The following is a 22,500-nucleotide window of genomic DNA, read 5'->3' on the forward strand; positions in this document are numbered from 1 at the left end:
AGAGCATAAGCAACTAATGATAAAGTAACCGGATGAATAAACACCGCTCTCTTGACTATTTATTCAAATGAGATCGTCCTCGTGACAGCAATGAAAGATTACCTCAGCCGATCCACCTTATTCGTCTCCCTGTCCCTGTCTGTAAAATAAAACTATTGAGATGGCTTTGTCTGTCCGTCCCCACCTTTTCTGTCCGCCCTCAGATCGTAAAAACTACCGAGGCTAGAGGGCTGCCAAATGGTATGTTGTTCATCCACCCCAAAATCATCAAACATACCAAATTGCAGCCCTCTATCCTCAGTAGTTTTTATTTTATCTAAGGTTAAATTTAGCCATGATCGTGCGTCTGGCACCGCTATAGGTGTCAACAACACAGGCCACCACCGGGCCGTGGCTGAAAGTTTCATTGGCCACGGCTGAGAGTTTCATTGGCCGTGGCTGAAAGTTTCATACAGAGTTTTTTACTTGTCTGTTGCAAACACTGTGCCATTCTGTCGCAGCTCTCTCTCCCATCCGGGTCCCATCCTTTTATCAAACGACTGAGCCCTCTCCCACTCACGCCCTCCCCGTAATGCCTCCCCCTCGTGCAACATCCGCGCTGAACAAAAGGCACCGAAGGAGCGATGTTTATGCCGTTTCGTTGTATAGTAGGAGCGTCCGAAAGGCAGCCGTTAAAGCATAAGCGAGCGAACGTGCGCGCCGGTCTTCTGGGACTGATAACAGACAAATAGTCATTTCGTAAGCAAGAGAGAAGAGCCGGGGAGCATTTCCAGGGATCTAAGTGCATTTCAACCGACCCGCTTGGCATTTAAATAGTTCAGGGGGAATTGCTGTACGATTGTCATTTATTCTAGCAGCTTATGGGTGGGATGGGGGGACGGATTCCTCCCCGGCCCCTACTCATCCACGTCTCTTTATATATACTCTCTCTCTCTCTCTCTCTCTCTCTCTCTCTCTCTCTCTCTCTCTCTCTCTCTCTCTCTCTCTCTCTGTTGAACATTATAAAAATCTCTTGTTTTCTCTAGGGAAGATTATGGAAATTTGTCTATCTCAATGGCTAGTAATGATACTGAAAAGTTGGGCTCCTCTATTCACTTTACTAGAAGCGAAAGCACGTTAATTAATATGTGGAGTGCTACCTAGAGTCATATCAGTTGCTAATCAAATTTTTGTTAATGGGAGAACTTTTACGTTAAAAATTTTTTGTCGTTATTTTTGCGCTTATTTCTCAGCAGCTTTTTTTTTTATTTATCTCTCTCTCTCTCTCTCTCTCTCTCTCTCTCTCTCTCTCTCACACACACACACACACACACACACATATATGTGTGTGTGTGTATGTATGTATGTGTGTGTAGGTAATTGAATTTAATAGTCAGTAATAACAAATATGAATTATCCTTCTATCTCTTATCTTCAAACTTTGCAAGGTTTGTGTGAATCCTTAGAGGTCACCCCATCAATTCTTTTATCTTGTTCATTTTTTTTCTCTCTCTTTTTTTTTCGGTGACCTATATGAATTTAGGCTATATGACACATCCTGGTTCCTCGCCATGGGGTAATTTCTCTTTTTTTCAAATTTACATCATGTATATTATAAGAATTGTCACTTCGGTATGGGTGACATTTTACTGTTTTGACGCCTATATTTTTTAATCTCTCTCTCTCTCTCTCTCTCTCTCTCTCTCTCTCTCTCTCTCTCTGCGACGGTGACTTATTCTTTCGTGACATACTTTAAATCTCTCTCTCTCTCTCTCTCTCTCTCTCTCTCTCTCTCTCTCTCTCTCTCTCTCTCTCTCTCTCTCTCTCTCTCTCTCTCTCTCTCTCTGCTATTTGCCTTCTTCCCCTTTCTCCCTACAGATCTTCCTTTCTACAGAGTATCTTCTCCCCCTTCCAATTCTTCCTGGGGCAATCCACCTCTTCACCTTCCCCTCCGACATGTTTCCTAGGCGGGATGAGGCCGTCCCCTTTGTCGAAGTGTTGTGGATGACATTAGTACCCGGCCCTTCTCCCATCCGTTAGGATCTGTCATTGGATAGGCCATATCGAAAAGGACGATCTGGGCTCCGGCCGTAAAGATGAAATCTGCTTGCATGACAAAGGACATTTCATAGCAGATGGGCAGGGTGGTGAGGGATGGGGGCGCGTGATGCAGATCGTTGAAAAATGAAGACTCAGCCTCGTTTGCATTTCCAGTTTATAGGTGGTAAAATTTAGTCATCTAAGGTTGCCCGTTTTTCAAGTATCGTTCGTTTGATCTTGTAAAATGAAGTTCTCATATGTGTATGCCATGAAATGAAAATGTAGTTTCCTTCAAATTTAGACGGCATTTTTTCCTTTCGCTTTTCTTGGTTTCGTCCAGCTGGAGCACCACTGGGCATTAGGTGTCATTTCAGTTGGCCACTTCATTACGGTTAAGGAACCCAAATCATATTGTGTTATTTTTTTATGGATGAGTTACATTAAGACTGATTTATTAATTTCTGAATTCTGGCTTGACAGCAAAACTATAGTCCTCGACTTTACTCATCGCATAGACCTTGGCATGGAAATCAATAAAAACGAGCTTTATCCTCTTTTTTTCTCTAACATAGTTATTTTCGACGTTAATTTTGGAAGCTCTCCATTCAGCCGTCTCATCGTCCTAATTTGTTCTCCTGTCCTTTTTCTTTCAGGTTCCGATTAAGCAAAGACTGTAGGTGTCTCTCTCATGTCGGGCCATTTGCATGAAAATGAAATAGATAGGAACTTTGACTCTGTAGAAAGAGAGGTTTGACCTTTGCTGAGATGTAAACAAATGAAGAATGTGCAAAGTGATGGTGGGTTGCTTGCGTCTCCTCTCCCCTCGGTCTGATAGACTTAAATCCTCCCATAAATTCCATCCCATCTTTCCCTTCCATTGGAACGTGATCTGAGGCTCCATTCTGTTCGCCTTTTGTACTCTCTTCTCTTGTCATTGAGGCGCTGTTGTTTGTTGTCAATGATGCGTTGGTATTTGTTGTCTCTGAGGCATTTGTGTTCGTTGGCAGTGGGGCGTTGGAGTGCTGTTACTGAGGCGTTTGTTTGCTGTCATTGAGGTATTTGTTCGTATATATTAAATGCGTTGGTGTTTGTTGTCACTGAGACATAAATCTTTGTTGTATTTGATTCATTGATGTTTGATGCTAGGGAGATTTTTATGTTTGTTGTCAGTGATATGTAGGTGCTGGTTGTCTCTGAGGCATATTGGTGTCATTGATGTGTTTGGTTGTTGTTACAGAGGAGCTGCTGTTTGTCGTCACTGAAGCCTTTTTTTTTGTTGTATTTTTTTGTTATGGAGGCATTATTGTTTGATTTTATTGTAGCGTCGTGGTCTGCAGTGTTGAGGTGTTGTTTGTTGCCATTTGAGCATTTTTATTTGTTTTCGTAAACTTTTGGTTTAGTTGACATTTTTCATAATTTTCTTTGATTAAAAATATTTTGCTTTTTATTTTTACGGTAGTAAACGAATTTTGTATAATGTATAGGTAATTTGCTATTTGTGATATATAGACTTTTCGCCGTGGATGATGTAACCATTCAGGACTTATTTCCTTCAACTTTCATTTGAGATGACTCGCAGTTTTTCCAGTGACGGAAAACATGTTTTGTCGTAGGCTTTATTTTCCTTGTGCAGATTCATCGGTATCATATTTTTTTTTTTCTCCATCCTGGAATTAATTCCGAAACCAGTTTTTGATCGTTGATTGGATTTCTTCGAGCTTTTCCGTTCTTTCACACAAGTATGGAGGAGCAGGTTGCCGTTATGGCGGATGCAGTTCTCACTCTCCAGATTGGCTCCGCGTTTCTGAAGCATTCGCGTAGGCTGGTTCATGTGATTACGTTTCCCATCTTGCTTGATGGAATTCAAATAATTTAGATGAATAGCCTTTACTGAATCACCAATGTAAAATATGATGGCAGTTCAATTAATAGTCACCGCCTTCCCAAACATTCCGACGAAGCCGTGTTTCTGCGGGGAAACTCCGGAGGAGGGCCCCTCCTTCAAACTTGTCACTGGGTTTCCCAGCTAAGTCCTGAAAGCTACCCATTCTGTAGAACAGTGGCCTCGGTGCCCTTGGGGAAGCGGGGGCCATAAACCCCTTGCAGAGTCCCCGGGGGGACGATTGCTTTTAATAACGTTTCGATTTGGTTCAACACTAAAAAAAACACACACACACAACTTTACTTTTATTTTCCGAGGTTTTTTAAGAAATCAGAAAGGGTTAATGAAATCTATCCCAGTTCATAAAACATGGCCCCAAGTATATGTATAGATTCATCTCCTAAGAATTTCAAAACTTGCGGACCCAGCCTCTGTAAGTGGTAAAGACTGTACATGATCTACTTAACTTAAACAGTGTCATTCTTTTCCTCCTGGACTGATCTGAACATAGTAACATCGCAGATTAATCTGAAGTTTCTACATCCGTTTTATTCAAAAGTGATTCGGTAGAGCGAATCGAATCATGCGATACCTTTTCTCTCTGAGCGATTTGGATCCCGTCATTCCTTTTTTCCCGGAACGATTCGAATACCGTCATTCCTTTCTTCCTGGGGCCGTTTGAATCTCATTAATGGCTGCCTCGTGGAATAATTTATGTTATGTGGTTTATTTCCTCTAGAGGTATAAGTCAGTCACCTGTTTTTATTTTTGATAACCAGAGCTGTTGTGAAGCCAGTTTAGATTAAGCTAGTCTGCTAATAAATAATCTCTTTTTCTCTTATAATCGATTTAGATCGAGGAATTGAAGGGTTGTCGGAGCGGTGTAAATTCCGGGTTTCATTTTTATTCAAAATGATACGTGATACAAAAGTACATATTTACCTTCTCGCTAAATACTCGTTTTAATAGCGGTTTGTATATAAGGAATATAAGGAATCAATATATAGAAGGAATCAATGGCAAGTTCCATAAGACTCATTTATACTGTTATTGATTAGTTTAGTTTCTTTTGTTTTCAATCCCACAGAATTATTTTACGTGAAAGCCCGTGCTAATTTCGTAGATGCTACTTTCTTTGAGTGTCCGCGTTTTCGGTAATTTTTGGCATTTGAACAGTCTCTCTCTCTCTCTCTCTCTCTCTCTCTCTCTCTCTCTCTCTCTCTCTCTCTCTCTCTCTCTCTCTCTCTCTCTCTCACCGATATCAATGAGTGAATGTCTGCTTGATTGATTTTCAGGGCTTAAAAACATCTCTCTCTCTCTCTCTCTCTCTCTCTCTCTCTCTCTCTCTCTCTCTCTCTCTCAGGTGCCACGTCAGATCATCTCAAAATCAGGAAATAAACCTCCAACCGATTTCCTCGACGTCCTTCTCCCATCGCGCAATAAATTATGAAATATTTGTAGTCTAATCAGTCGGTCGGGCGTCAACCCCGGCTCAACGGCAAATGAAATCTGTCACTTGGGCTCTCTCCCTCTCTCTCTCGTCAGGATTGCCAGCTCAGTCAGGGGACGGAACTCGCCCATCTGCCCTCCCTCCCATCCTAATAACCCCCAGTAAGCAAGGTCATAACCCACCCCGTCCCCCTCAGGCAAAACCTGTAAAGGACACCCGCCAATTGCGTGGAAGTATATTTCCAAATCGCTTTTTGATTGGGTGGTTTCGATCCATCAATTCCAGCTCTACAAAGAAAGGGGGTGTGGGATTTTCCTGTGCTTGGTCCTGGCATTTTCTCCTAATTCCTTTTAATTCATTTCTTTTTCTGATGGTAGTTTTAATTGACTTTCTTGAGATATGTGACACTGATGACTGGAAATAGCTGACCTGTGCATTATGAATTCTAAATCATATTTGTTTGACGTACATACATCCAGATGCCACGATTTCTGTATGATACCGTTTATACAATGAATGTACCGATATCCGCGAAAAGTGAGCGTCGGGTTAGCAGGTCCCCCCCACCCCACCCCCCTTTTTTTATGAAGGATGCATTGATTAATAATACTGTGAAGGAAAAGAATGTAGAGGTTTTCATCCTCCCAGGGTACTTCACAATTAGCGCTATACTTGATGATTTTGTATCCATTTCTTGGGTCGTTAATTTTACGTCTGAAAGTTTTCTTATCGTTGAATTACAACAAATTTTCCTTGTAAATTTGTGTCAGTTATTTAGCGAAAAATAATCCATTATTTCACATGAGTTTTGTCTGTTACATCAGAGAAAATATTCAATTATTTTCCTACAATAATTTCTTCTTTATTTAAGATAGAATGGTTAAGATAGAATGGTCTGTCATTTTGTAAAGTACTTTGTCCATTATTTACCAGGTAATATTTTTTTTTATTTCAGAGCAATGTTCCTGTTCCTTCTTTCAGAGAAAATAACCGATAATTGTAAAGCAGATTTTTTTTTTGCGTGACTTCATATTGAAGATCACCTCCATCATTTCATAATCAATAATAGCACCCATCAGGTGTTTGTGGAGTTCCCTGAAATCATTTTAATTGGAATGGCTGCGTCGCACCTTGATTGGCCTACATGGTGAAGTGTCCCTAATGGGTCTCTCCATATTACCCTCATTATTAGGGATATGGAGAGCCACATCCGGTGACAAATGCAATTCTGCTGAATGCTCACCGAAGCCCTTCCATACCTGAGCATCGTTTTTCTTCGGCTGTCTCCCTGATTTTGGCGAGCTTTCATCTTTTGAGAGCGGGCGTCTCATTTACATTAAGGTCAAGTTTTTTTAGTTTTCTGTAAAAGAAAACTATTGAGATGGCTTTGTCTGTCCGTCTGCACTTTTTCTGTCCGCCCTCAGATCTTAAAAACTATTGATGCTAGAGGGCTGCAAATTGGTAAGTTGATCATTCACCCTCCAATCATCAAACATACCAAATTGCAGCCCTCTATCCTTAGTAGTTTTTATTTATTTAAGGTTAAGGTTAGCCATAATCGTGCGTCTGGCACTGCTATAGGTGCTGACAACACATGCCACCACCGGGCCGTGGCTGAAAGTTTCATGGGCCACGGCTGATAGTTTCATGGGCCGTGGCTGAGAGTTTCATACAGCATTTTACGCTGTACCGACAACTCAGTTGCGCCGAAGAAACTTCGGCGCATTTTTTACTTATTTTTTATTCATTCTCCCTTGACATAACTCATATTTTATAAGAATATTAGGCGGCGGAGAAGAATACAATTAAAATAGCTCCATGAGCCATCATCTCTATAATTCCTATAATTTTCCTTCTCATAATGGGAGCGTGTGTCACTTCCAGCAAGGTTAATTCCACGTGTTTCTTGCCTCTTTTGTACTGAGTAGTGAATTAGCAGCATGGAAATTAGGCGATTGCGGCTGGTGATAATCAGGATGGAGAAAAGCAGGAGGATGGCAACCCCATACCAGAAAACGTTTTTGGAACTGGAGTGGTAATATTCTGAAGTCACTCCCTCAGAAGGAAAATTGCTTATGCTATATTTACATACATGCATATATATGTGTATATATATGTTTTATATATATATGCATATATATACATATACATATACATATATATATATATATATATATATATATATATATATATATATATATATATATATATATATATATATATATATAGAATGAAAAACATGTATGTATGTATGTGTGTATGTATGAAATGAGCAAACAAAGCCTGATGATTGAGGATTGAAAATCATAGTAAGGTACCCCTACCCTACCGAATGAGGAGCCTCATTTACGTTGACTGTAATGAAAATGTTCAGTATTCTCAATAGGCTGGTGAAAGATATTGATAAAAAGCTTAACATGAACAGGATTGTTTTAGAAAAAGCAGTAGCTGCTCAGGTCGAATATTTGTGTTAAACCTTGTGCAGCATGTATCCAGTTTGAAAATGCCCTTCTGATGGCTTTTTTTTTATTACTAGAAAACAATTGACATTGTTGAGAGACCAGTATTATGGAAGGTCTTGCGCAATGTGGCACTACTGTAAATATGTAAAATTAATTGAAATTGTTCATAAATGAAACAGATGCATATTTGATGACGATGGGATCTTATGCAACGAATTTGCAGTAAAAAGTGGGGTGCTACAAGGATATGATGTTTTACCTATGTAAATTGTTCATAAATGAAACAGATGCATAGTTGATGACGATGGGAGCTTGTGCAGCGAATTTGCAGTAAAAAGTGGGGTGCTACAAGGATATGATGTTTTACCTATGTTGTTTGCCTTTCTCAGATTTTATAATGAAAAAAATTATCAGAGAGGGAAGAGAAGGTTCTAATTTGAGTTACGATAGAAACTTGACAGGCTCAGAAGATGCAAATAATGCTGTTTGATTCGGTAAAACACCACAAGATATACAGAACTTGCTTTGATATGCTTGATAAAATGTATCACGCGAACATCGGAATTTCACAGAAGCCCTTTCGTTACACAGCGTTGGAGCCGAAAGCAGCGATGGTGAAGTGTGTGTGTGTGTGTGTATGTATATATACGTATATATGTATATATATATGTATATATATATATATACATGTATATATATATGTATATATATATATATATATATATATATATATATATATATATATATATATATATATATATATATATATATACACGCACACATTTATATAGTATGTGTGTGTTTGTGAAATACACAGAGAGAGAGAGAGAGAGAGAGAGAGAGAGAGATGTAATGACCTCGTATTTTGATGTTTTCATGAATCTGCGAGTATATCTATGGCCTTGTCGACATAGTTTACGCCATTTCGGAATAAGTCCGAATGGAATTCCAGTCAAGCGATGTTCTATGGCCCATAAATTTCAGATACTTTCGGCGGAGCTGACATTGGTCTCTTTGAAAACAACTATCGATCAGTTTCGCTCTGAAAAGGTCAGAGTTTCTCAGATGGTCCGTCAGAAGCGTCATTCTTCCAGCTGTCACATGCATGATTATCTGCGTGAGCTGTAAGCCAGACTGGTTTTCTGCACACATCTTCGTACTTCTACGTTCTGAGTAAAATCGTTAACGGGGATAGTTTATAAGAGAGCAAAGTTGTTGCCGTTTTCATATATTTAAGATGTTCTATTTACTTCAGGTGTCAGTGACCGCAGGAATTTTGTAAACCCCAAAAATGCCGTTAAATCAGTTAATTTCGTAGAGACACTTGCAGCTTATTTATATTAGTGCCTTCGATGAATGGTAGTACAAGATTTTGTCTGTTCAGTTTAGATTAAATCGGCCTTATGCCAGGACGGTCCCACGGAAGGAGGAGTCTAGTATGATTCTCTGGACTCATCCCAGTAAACCGAAACGGTATAAGATTTACAAACTGTAATGACAGATCACAGCATGTGGACGTAAAAACAAGGTACTATACTGTATATTTATGGCACCATTTCTGATTGGTTAAAAGAGGATGTCAGTCCACCCTGCATACATTTTGGCATTCTTACATGATAGCCTGGGCAGAATCTGCCCTGTCTCTAAGCATTCTTGGTTCCTTTGTGCAAATGTCTTACAAGGAAATCTTTCTCTGGTACCATCACATAAGCTTTCTGTCACTTATCTGTTGCTTTTTATTGTGTCCCTGTTAACGCTTTCTTAATTTTATGAAGACAGTTAAAACCACTATACTGCAGTTCAGTTACTTTTATTAAAGAATATAAGAGTCTACTCCAATGTATCTGAATTTCTCGCATCACCTAAACAACATCATAAACACCATCTCTTATTCTTTGTCAGTCATATGCATAATGCTGCCTCTCAGTCAAGTACAGTTTGAATCAAAATCAGCCAGTCAACATTACCAATCACTATATATCCCGTCTGCGCAAGGCTACAAATTTTCTCTCAAGTTCTGTTTTTTGAAGAGCCATGTTTCTTTTATTTTTTTCAAGGGATAAGGCTCGTTCGTTTTCCTTCCCTGGTCTCTCTATTTCTGTCACGTTTGTGCCGTATAAGGACAGTAGACTGCCTCCTCTTTTGACCATATACATTGATTTTTTTTTGTACTAATCATGTAACCGGCCTAAGTTTAAAGGGTTTGTGTGTCGTCAATTTTGAACAAAAGGACACTAACGCACACCTCTCTTCTCAGGGAACGAGGTTGATTTAGGCCGCCAGTCCTGCCTCTTTTTCTTCCTAAATTACTTCACTCAAACAAATTCCAACATGAATCGCTTTTGTCTAATCGTCATTTCATTCTAATTAGAGTATTCAACAATTCAGTGATAAAGTCCTAGTTAAATTTTTCACGTGCTACGGTTTTCATTTATATAGGCTATATATATATATATATACAGTATATATATATATATATATATATATATATATATATATATATATATATATATATATATGTATGTATATATGTATATATGTGTGTGTGTCTTTGTGTGTGTGTATAATATAATCCTGAAGATATTATGGGATAAATTTCATATATTTCTTGATAAATATAAATTCGGTATCAAATTTCTAAAATATGGGCTCCGTCTTCAGTGTATTATTAATGTCAGTACAAGTTCGATGAATACATTATAACTCAGCAGGAATTACCTAGTAAATTCCACCTAAATTTTCACTCTCAATTACCAAGTGTATAGCCACTTACACTTTACTGCCAGATGTATTGCCTGAGTATTGCCAGTTCTGCTAGACGTACTGGAATTTTAGGCGTAAGGTAATGCTCGATTCACAGTACTATTTGACGTACAGCATCACCAGATGTGCTGTATTGCGAAGTGTACTGCGTTGCCAGATGTACTGCAAAGTCATATGTGTTGTGTTGCCAGATGTGTTGTGTTGCCAGATGTACTGTATATCCAGATGTACTTCACTGCCGAATGTACTGCTTTGGCAGATGTATTGTATTCCCGAGGTCTAGAGAATATTCTCTAGACCTTGGTATTGCTGAATGTTCTGCCTTGTCACATGTATTGTATTGCCTAACGCACTGTAACATAACTCTTTTGAACAATAAGCTATTATGCAAAGTCATATGTTCTTCAGTGGTAGACGTGCTGTACTACCAAATATTTTGCAATGCCAGGCGCATAGTGAGACCAGATTCATTGCACAACCATGCACTGTATACTGCTAGACGTATTGCAGTACCATGCCATACTGGCACACTTTCTGTGCTGTAAGATGGAATGCACCGTCAGGACAAAAGTTGCTCCTCACATTCTGTACTGTCAGAAATACGATGATACCAGCTGTACTGGAATGCCATTCTGTAAGACATAAATTAATGCCAAATGCGCTAAACTTGTGCTGTCTGACGTAACGGTATAGTGTACTGCCGTGTGCATTGGCCTACCGGACGTGATGTAATCCACATGCATTGCTCTGCCAGACTTCTATGTAGCAAGATGTATTGTACTACCAAATGTACGGTACATCCTGCACTTATGTACAACCAAATGTACTACACAAACAGAGTTTAGATGTACGCAACAAAAGGGAATTGGGTAAAAGACAGGCAGAGGCAGCCACGGTCATACATAGAAAGCTAATCAAGATAGTCCCGGATAACGAGAAGTTCAGGATAAAAATCTTCGGGGGAATTAGAGTTTATAATTTGTGTTGACGCTTCGCCAGGCCTCTAAATGGAGCCGAAAATTAAATTGATATTAGGGTCCCGCGTCGTCCCCTGCCGAATTTTGAGCCTTCTCTTTTTTCGGAATTATACCTTTAAACGGTGACTTTTTATGGAAATTTTTTTGTAGTTCTGTTCGGTTTCGGTTCTCTATTTTAATAAAATGCGGTGGTCGTTCTTTCGGGTAGCCGCCACCGGCTGAATCTTTTCCTTTCGGTTTGCTTGTGTTAATAATAGTATATCCAGTGAAACACACACACACACACGTGTAAAAAGAGCAAGACCAGGATTCCTTCTTAAAGGTCAGACGAAACAGAAGTACCGAAATACAGAGCAAGCGTGAATGTTTAAAATGAAAATAAAACCCAAAGTCATCAGATTTCAAGCAAGCACAAGGAAAGTACAGACTTCATCAGGTCACAAACACACACGCATATGTGCGGGCGCGTGCTCTATTTGGTGCCTAAAGATATTCACACATGACGCTCAGATTATATTTTCCTAATAAATCTGAAAACTTTTTATTTGAGCGCATTATTCTGAAATTGCCTATTATTCAGCTACATATATTTTATCTATTTTATCAGAAAGGTGGTCTTTTTGGGTGCAGTAATGATGTAGATTTTTCATTACTATTGTGAGTATTCTTTGCACTTCCATTCTCAACGGGCGATAACTTTTAAGAAACGGGATATGAAATATTTCACAACGAAATCCCTTCGCATCGCAAACCCATCCTCTCTATCCCCACCCCCTTCCCCCCTTTTTTTAACCGAAGCTTGAGCTGAAGTGAGACAGAATAGACCCAGTGGTGTGGCTGAGTGGGAAGGAAGCACCAGTCATGATCCCTATAAACTTTTCTCTTTTGAAAGTCGAGTTTATCGTTTTATTTATGTAGAAATTCGCTCACTTTTTTGTCCCCATTTTTATCATTACTTTTATTTCCATCAGGTTTTGGACAGCCAGTCTGTCGCTTTGGTAATTTGATTTTTATTTTACCAAATTATATGGTTTGTTTGGGCATTTCGAAGTTGAGTAATGAGACTCAGTTTGAAGCTGAATTTATCGTTGAAGAAAGAGAGAGAACGAAAGCAGCGTAGACTCACTCTCAAGATACTTTCGTTGATTGTGTATGTCTGTATGTTTGTATGTATATATAATGCATACGTTGCAAAGTCGATCGAATGACCTTCGGAGAACTGGTCAGTTGGTAAGTATTTTGAAATTTTTTCACAGAGGCTGCATTATCAGCATATTTTTATTCATGCTTGCATTAATGACTGAATTACCATTCACCAGCGGGATTGTTTTCGAAACAGCGCTGCAAGGCTCTTACAAACGTGAGGGTAAATTTCTAAGTTGAAACGGATTTAATGGTCATAATGATGCAGGAAGCGCCGATTTTTACAATTTACTTTAGTTTATGTATTTTTAGCGTTTTGAAAATCGGCAAAGGGCCAGCGATATTCCATTTCCAATTCTTATTTCCGAATCATTATGAAGTAAACGATGGAGATGAAAAATACGTTGGTGATTGTTCGTGGTTCGTTTGGGGGTAATTATGTAGGATTACGGGCTGGAGATTTATTTATTTATTCTACAATTCCTCTTAATCGGGAGCAAGGATAAAGTTTACGTAACTAGATGTTCGTTCTAATGATTGCGTGGCCAATGATCTTTGTACCTCTCATGCCACTTGCAGTATTCGATCAGTGAATTTCGTCAGTTGTGTTCTAAATCTGACATGCACTGCGAGCGTTTTCTCATACCTACCAAAATATCAAAGGCGATTTCTGGAAATGCTTCGGTTATCAGCCACGCCCTTAAAACGTCTCCTTTTTTCAGCATAACTGGTGATAACCATTTTGGACACATGATTGTTGCAATATGAATACCTTGTGAGAGAGATCTACGATTATCTACATATATATATATATATATATATATATATATATATATATATATATATATATATATATATATATATATATATATATATATATATATATATATATATATATATATATATATATATATCTACGATTATCTACATATATATATATATATATATATATATATATATATATATATACATATATGTATACTGCATGTATATATATATATATATGTTATATTATTTATATATATATATATATATATATATATATATGTATGTATGTATGTATGTATACACTTTGGAAGAACTTGAAGGGCGAATACGGGGAAGTTGTGTCTTCCATCCCACAAGAGTTCCTGGTCGGCTTAGGAAGCTGTGGCGAATGCTGGTGCCCATAACGAATGTTAAAAAAACTCCATGCTATAAGCTCTTTTCTCATATTCATTTCATGTAAAAATTATAGTTAAGAAATAAATTACCGTATAAGAATTTTAAAATAGAGAGTTACTCTTCACTCATCCTGTACATATATATACAGTATATATATATATATATATATATATATATATATATATATATATATATATATATATATATATATATATATATATATATATATATATATATATATATATATATATATATATATATATATATATATATATATATATATATGTGTGTATGTGTATGTATGTATATATAATCTTTGTGTGCACATAATATGTTATAGAATGTTTTTAGCGTACGAATTACATCAAAATGGTTAGAGGGTAGAGTGGTAGAGATTTCTGCCCTTTTTTTTTTTGAAAGCTACTTTATTTCTACATATGTCGACACGTCTCCGCTGGCCCCCATTACAGTGTCAATGGGTTAACCCATTTGACACTGTAATGTGCTAAAGTCTCAAGAGGTGGTGCGAATGACATGTCCAAACCATCTCCATCTGCCCTTCATCATAATCTCTTCAAAATTATTGTATAATTTATCATATTTTCCTTCCATCTGTCTCCCAGTGTTCTCCTTAAAACTTTGGCTCAAATCGACAGAATCTTTTACATACTATGTCATTGCTATAAGGTAATTAACATCTCTATAGCAATACAGCTCGTGCCAGACTATTATATAGTCTTAATTTCGTATGTAATTTCAGACTATTTGATTTCCAAACCTTATTCAACCTGCCCATTGTTTGATGTGCCCATTTTAATCTTCCACTAAATACCAGCTGAAGACAACCTGTATTGAATATCATTTATCATTGTTCCTAAATATTTGAAGAACAGTCTCATTAATCTTGTTGCCATTTAACGCTATACCTGCTCTTGTACACACACTCACACACACACACACACACACACACACACTACACTAATATATATATATATATATATATATATATATATATATATATATATATATATATATATATATATATATATATATATATATATATATATATATATATATATCTATATCTATACATATACGAGTATATGTGTTTACTTGTGTGAGTATATGTGTTTATATATATATATATATATATATATATATATATATATATATATATATATATATATATATATATATATATATATATATATATATATATATATATACATACATACATACATATATATACACATAAATGTGTGTGTATGTGCCAAGATAGATTTACAGAGTGTGCGCGCGCACAATAGAATAGTATAAAAGAAGAGAGAAAGTGAGGAAATAGGTGTGTTAACAATCCCCCCATGAAGGGAGATGCCGTGTTCCTCATCTACCCGTCCTCATCCTGGGCCACAAAAATATGCAGGAAGCCCAAATGGCTTTAGCTGGTCGTCCAACCGTTAATTCCCACATTTACTTCCTCATAGGCACTCATCCACACACCCTTGGAAGGAAGTTCATCCACACGCTGGCAGCAGCCGCCCTCCTCCCCTCCTCCCCTCCCCTCCCTCCCCTCCCCCTCCCTTGATTTCGGCAGAGGCTACGCAGCAACACCCTTTAATTAAGAAACTTTGTCACAGCTCTCGGTATTCATGATGGAAATGACAAAATTTCAGTCTTTTCGTTTTTCTTTCCACCATTTTTTTCTTTCTCTCCCTCTCCTTTCCTCAGCTGTTAGGCTCAAAGGCCTGTTCGCTCTCTTTCGCTCTTTCTGCAGCCAATAATGAGAAACACTGGAAACTAGTATTGTCAATTTTTCTAATCCCGCCGATAATACGCCTCAAGAAGGCTTCTTATGTGGGTATGAATGTGTTTTTATACTATAAGGTGTATTTTTACTTAATTATATGCCCTTCCATCTCTCTCTCTCTCTCTCTCTCTTGGTTATTTTCAGTTCAAAGCAACGATTATTCCCTGATAAATTGATAAATCCTTCAGATCATAAGTAATTTCCTACAAAATATTTTTTATATAAAAAGTTTGTTAAATAAACATTTGGTTCTCCCGCGTAAACAGCGTAAGCTGTGGCTTTCCAGGAGAAAAAAAAAATTTATGGACGATTTTTATGAGTTCCCCAAATTGGGGCTTTAGAACAATTCTAGCAGATTTTAATTTTCGGATAGTTTTTTGGTTATCTGTGTCATGTACGTAGCCACACCGATGGTATACATTCGTAAAAGTGTTACTGTAATCATGGTATTATTCAACTTTGATTCACGTCTCATACGGATGAAATACTGGTCAAATCACGCCCATTAGTGAAAAGGACCACGTTTGGGAATTTTATTCATGATAATTTGTGAATATCTTAAAACTTGCATTCAAAACTTTCTAAGGTGTTAACTAGAATGCGAGAAATAGAATGCAGATGTGAGAATTTTCTATGTTGGAATAAATGTTCTCCTTTGTGTTGTTATTATTATTATTATTATTATTATTATTATTATTATTATTATTATTATTATTATTATTATTATTATTATTATTAGTGCATACTTTTTGTGGGGTAATTATTATCCAGCCACCATGAGCCGACGATCTCTCATTGCTCAAAACTACCTAATAAATCTATCTCTCTCTCTCTCTCTCTCTCTCTCTCTCTCTCTCTCTCTCTCTCTCTCTCTCTCTCTCATACACAAATGCCGTGCAATTTCATCGTCTGCTGCATTAAAACTCCACGTACCACCCGTTATAGAACTCGGTGTCTGATGACATTTAGGATCTCCCCTTCTGTGTTTTTAATAAAATGAAAGAGCTCTTGAAAGTCTAGGGAAAAAAAAGGTTTATTTGTCAATAACTGTTACTTTTAAACCAATATCGCCCAGCATCCTGTGTGTGTGTGTGTGTATGTGTGCGTATGTGTGTGTGTGTGTGTGTGTGGTGTCTGTGTGTCTGTGCGTGCGCGCGCGTGTGTCGTTTGGTTTTCCAAGGTTATTAAAGTCTAGTCGGACGTGTCTTTCAATATATACAAAGTAAAGAGGAAATGTCATTCTGATAATTTTACCATGACGATTTTATTTATTAATTTTTGCTTATGTTGATCGTTTTTCCCCAATATTATTTCTAGTCCAGCTGTAACTTCCGCCTTTCCGCGAAGATGTATTTCGAAAATTTTTTTCTTCATATGAGTTGTCGTGTCATTGCCGCTTTTCTGCGTCAGTTTATAAATTTTTCTTTTGCATTGATCATTTTTCCTCCACGTTTGGGTCGTTTGATATTGCTTCATTTTTGCAATAACATATTTTATTAAAATTATTTTCAGTTTGATAATTCATCGTCCTGAAATTAATGATTTCCTGTGTTGTTTTCAGTTTGTTTGAGGAGTCTTATAATCAAGTCGACAAATTGTCATGCCAATTAGGGAATGGTGGCTTTTTCGTACTTTGTGAAAATTTCTTTTAAAAATCCAGTTTTGATTCTGTGTGTGTGTGTGTGTGTGTGTGTGTGTGTGTGTGTGCATATCCGAGGGAGCATTTCCGATTTTGAGCATTTCGCCAGTTTAATAGTTGCAAATACGCTTTATTTGTTTTAGAACAATACGAAAAGCGTTTCATTCAGTTCATTCTTTTATTTCCGCTGAAGTACAATACGGCCTCGTGTTTTCCATACCAATATTTCCCCACCGTAAGATTTAATCTATTTTTCCCCTTTTTATCATAATCTTTTTTGTCCTTAGCTTTGCACTTTACCATGCCTGTCGATTTAAATAGTGAATACCTGCCTCTGTAAACAAGATTTTATAAAACTAGCAAGACAAGTAGTTCAGTGCCCTATCTTTATTGTCCGCTAATATAATTTATATATATATATATATATATATATATATATATATATATATATATATAGAGAGAGAGAGAGAGAGAGAGAGAGAGAGAGAGAGAGAGAGAGAGAGAGAGAGAGAGAGAGTATATAAACATACATACATTTTATATATATACATTTAATTTATATATATATTATATATACGCATATGTATATCTAAGTGATAAAATAAAAGTTTGGAGGATAAAGAATTAAGATTAAACCCAAGTGAAGCTCTAGGATGTCGGTGTCCTTAAACCGGAAAGGCTGTGTGAATTCCGATATCTAAGGGAAGAAAATCGAAGGGAAGAAGAATGATTGATTAGTTTATGTAGTGGCAATTAGTAAGGTAAACGACGTCGGAAAATAGTACTTCTGGCTAAAATAATGATGGAGTTGACTCTGAAAGCGGGAATGTTGCTGTGTTTCTCAGACCATGACAATTGAATTGGATGTCAAGCAGTCGGTTTGGGGATTATTTTCCCTTTTAAAACTGAGCGAAGAAATCCTCTCCCCGTGTCTGTTTTCCCTGATTTCAGCAAAACTTTTTTCGGCGCTCATTACCGTCCATGGATAACAATCCCGGTTTGTTTGTGTTCTGTAAATATTCTTCGTGTTAATGGCTATAAATTCTGTTAGGGCAAAGCTGAATCCGAGTAGCTTGTAGCTCTCCACGTGGGCTTGCGTAGTCCAGTTAGTATCAACCTAGTTTCACCAGCGAAAGACCCCGAGATCGATTCCAGCAAGGGATACGATTTAGACCCGGCTCCTGATTTATAAAAAAGAATCCACCCTAAAATGATAAAAGATCCACTCTGCCTATATAGGCCTAAGCTGTTAATTAGGTAACTGGAACCTTGAATTATGTACCTGGTAGTTAGTGGACCTTGTTAAGTTGCAGCTAAAGTGATGAAGGGCTTTGGCTGAGAATCTCATCCCCAAAAGTTTTGCTGAGAACCGGAAAGCTAACACCTAGAGCCGCCACCTAATCAGCTCAGTGGTCTGGTTAAACTAAGATATACTTTTTTTCTCTCGGGGGGGTAAAAGCTGACGTGGATATATATATATATATATATATATATATATATATATATATATATATATATATATATATATATATATATATATATATATTATATATATATATACATATATATACTATATATATATATATATATATATATATATATATATATATATATATATATATATATCTATATTATGTATATATGAGTGAGTGTGTATGTATGTAAGCATGTATGTGTGTTTGTGTGTGTGTGTGTTTGTGTACACACACGCCTTTCACTGAGATTTCATTTTCGGATGGATCTTCAAACCTTATTTAGAATATAGTGATCTACATTCATATATTTTATTGGGCTGAGCCCTTCTCTCTCTCTCTCTCTCTCTCTCTCTCTCTCTCTCTCTCTCTCTCTCTCTCTCTCTCGTGGATAAGGGAGCAATTGCGAATGTAGCGGTGAAGTCCTAAGTGATTAACACCTGCGCGCAGATACACTTAAAAGAGATTTATTGGCAACTCGAGTCCGATACGTATTTCAAATGCCACTGGAACGGTACGCGGATGGACGGCATTTATTACGTCACGCATGATTAATGTGATTTTGTTTGTACGTTTAATCTGCATTTTTGGCATAACAACAGCTCCTGTTGTGTCGTGCTTGATTTTTCTTATGTTGTTCCTGACATTCTAATGGGAATGCGGAAGTGTATCCATTTTTTCTTTACGGGGTTTTAAAAACGTCTTGGTAAACTGAGGTTTATTGTTTACATTGTTGTCTCTGTCCTTTCTTTTTCTTATAGCTTCCTGTGTTATGATGGTTATTACTGCGCTTCTATTACCTAATGTTTTATTATTTCTGTTCCAGGTATTGTTGTTTGACTTCTTCCACTTCACGGAACTCTTAGTTTGTGAGTATGAGAAGGTCTCTTGGAAAACCTCATATTTGTTGTAGTGTTTACAAACATCTGAAAGATTGTGGTCTTTGGATGGAAAGTGAACGGTTAAGAGTAATGATGGAAGGAGTTCCTTTATTGCAATGTATCAGTGAAACTTATTGCGACGATGTTGATGAAAATAGAATGATACAGGCGACGAAGAGCGCGTTCTTTGAAAATTAGATTGTAATGTATTTACACTTTAATTTTTTTTCTTTACGAAGTTTGATCCCCTCATGCACACTGCACCTTCATAATTTAAGCAGCTGATGATGAGACTGCTTTGCAGGTTTATGAATTGTCTGTGGTACCTTCCTTGATATGTGATGGGCATGAGTGCATCCTCCTCTCAGTATCCAGATATTAAATGTAGTAATGATGAAGAGAAATACGATGAAACTAAAATATGTCTATGATTGATATTGATTATAACTTGAAAATTGCAACATGAAAAATCGAATTGCGGGATCTATAATCAAAGTAAATTTTATCAAAAAGAATGGGGGGAGAGAGTTGGGGGTGGCAAAGCTGAAACCGAAAAACATCGGAATGAGTCTAAAAGCATAAATTATAAGGATTGGCGATTATGAAAACCTGAGATGACTGCAGGCTGAAGCGAAAACAAGCATATCATAGTTAATGAGAATTAATAAATAAGTTAAAGTAAGGAAAAAAGAGACGCCTAAAATGATCAATATTTATAAATATTCAGGCTATAAAAAATAGGAATCGGATCACTTTGATCAATAATAAAAGATAAATGCAACGACGGAACGAAAAGATGAAAAAAATCAGTCCTATAATCAGTGGCGGTGTTCGCCCTGCATAATAATTACGTTTTTCACAGCTTTATTAACGGAACCCGGTTGAAAAGCCCGGCCTCTCTCTCTCTCTCTCTCTCTCTCTCTCTCTCTCTCTCTCTCTCTCTCTCTCTCTCTGCCCTTAAGGCTCACGGCTTTGAAAATAATGATGCTCTCCCAAAAAATCGGGCCTAAAAACCATTATTGATTCATTAGACTTCTGAATATGCAAAATGGCTATGCTAATTGTTTGTCATACATCTATTGGTTGGTAATGAGAAATTTATTTTTGTTCATTATTTTCATATCGAAATTTGCGGAATTTTTTTTTTTTTTTTCACGTTGATTGTGTGCCGCTCGTCATTACTCTGAAACTCAATGAATCAAGAGAATTTCTCTCCCAGTTGTTCAATTAGGGTTCATCTTTGCGGGGCAATTTGATACTTGGGCACTGCGCTGCTACTTTCTGGCCTTCCATGACCGTTATTGGCTAGGATCTCTCTCTCTCTCTCTCTCTCTCTCTCTCTCTCTCTCTCTCTCTCTCTCTCTCTCTCTCTCTCTGTATAAGTAGTCTTTTTTGTGTTTTTAAGCTTGTTATTATTATTATTATTATTATTATTATTATTATTATTATTATTATTATTATTAGATGAAACCTATTCACATGGGACAAGCCCAAAGGGGCCATTGACTTGAAATTCAAGCTTCCAAAGAATATGGTGTTCATTAGGAAGAAGTAAGAGGAAGTCAGGGGAAATACAGAAAGAAGGGGTCCCACTTATTAAAAAAGAAAAAATTAATAGATAGATAAAAATGTATTAAAATGCAAAAAGAATAGTATTAGGGTAGTGATGCATTGCACTTCGCTTGAAATTCTGAAGTTCTAACTGCACATCATCTGAGAGGCTATTCCACAGTCCAGCGGTGTGAGGAGTAAAGGACCTCTGGAACTGGGAAGTTCGACAGCGAGGCACATTTTCTTGCATATTGGTGCTGCTGTTCAGCGAATCTGGTTGCTCTCGGCAGGAAAAGGGGATCAGAGATCAATTGTGAATGTTAAAGATCTCTCTTGAAATACAACTTATGAAAAATTGACAAACAAGAGACCATCCGTTGATGCTCCAAGTCATAACTGCTACTATTAGGAAACAGAAACCTGCCAACACGAAGCACTCGATCTAAAAGAGATAAATCTCTGGCAGAAGCAGACATCCACACGGAGAACAGTATTCCAGTAAAGGAAGTACAAGTGACCTAAAACAGGTTGCATTGGTTTTATCATCATGTAAGGCCTTACGAACAATTCCTAGTTTACGTGCACCGTTTGCTGAAACTTTCATTACATGTTTCTCAAAAGTTAGATGTGAGTCAGAAGTTACATCTAGAGTAGTTAAAGCTTCAGACTCAATCAGCGAAGTTCCATCCATCTGAAGGGGAGGATAGGGTGGGAAATCTGTGCGAGATCTGCCAATCAACTGTGTTTTTGTTTTACTGGAGTTCAGCCTCATACCCCACCAAACTACACCTTCCCTGGTCCGGTCCATGTCCCGATTGTGGCTGAGGGCAGCTTCATTTCTCATAAGTGGAGACTTTACTACACCCACAAGTTGTTAAAATAAAAGGAGAAAACTGTGTCTCATAAGTATTACTAGTCTGGTTTTCTTTTGGGGATACGACCCTCCTCAGTTACTGTACCTGACTGTGGTCTCACGTTTACAATAGAAGCATATTTTTGAGCTCTTATATAGAAACACATTTTATCATTATCCCATGGTTTTTGTCATGCCGTTAAATAAACATATCACGTTTTAATTACCGTGTAATTTTATTTCGTAAGATATAGACGCGTATAAACAGTTGTACTCTTTTACTCTGGTTTGAATTATGCAGTTTGAGAAATAACTATGTCATGATCCCGTCCGCTATGGAAGGGAACATTGATTTCTTCAGACTGCTTGCAGAAGGGTTTGAATGATTCAGTAACGGTTGAACATTGGGGTAGGATAAAGTTTAGGAAGGTGGACAA

General features: G+C 37.3%; 2 protein-coding genes across 4 annotated transcripts in view; one reads left to right on the forward strand and one right to left on the reverse strand.

Annotated features, from left to right (window-relative positions):
- LOC136847426 (uncharacterized) overlaps positions 1-22,500 on the reverse strand; it is a 440,119-nt gene that overhangs the window by 266,721 nt on the left and 150,898 nt on the right. The window lies entirely within an intron of this gene.
- LOC136847428 (receptor-binding cancer antigen expressed on SiSo cells) overlaps positions 1-22,500 on the forward strand; it is a 797,278-nt gene that overhangs the window by 235,281 nt on the left and 539,497 nt on the right. Inside the window, exon 2 of one of the 2 annotated variants that reach the window (XM_067119101.1) lies at positions 19,605-19,647. The exons of the other annotated variant lie outside the window; for it this stretch is intronic. The gene's annotated coding sequence lies outside the window, so the exon portion shown is untranslated. The remainder of the gene's footprint in view (positions 1-19,604; positions 19,648-22,500) is intronic. 2 annotated transcript variants of the gene reach the window in all.

This window comes from Macrobrachium rosenbergii, chromosome 16 (assembly GCF_040412425.1).
Source record: "Macrobrachium rosenbergii isolate ZJJX-2024 chromosome 16, ASM4041242v1, whole genome shotgun sequence".
Taxonomy (NCBI): domain Eukaryota; kingdom Metazoa; phylum Arthropoda; class Malacostraca; order Decapoda; family Palaemonidae; genus Macrobrachium; species Macrobrachium rosenbergii.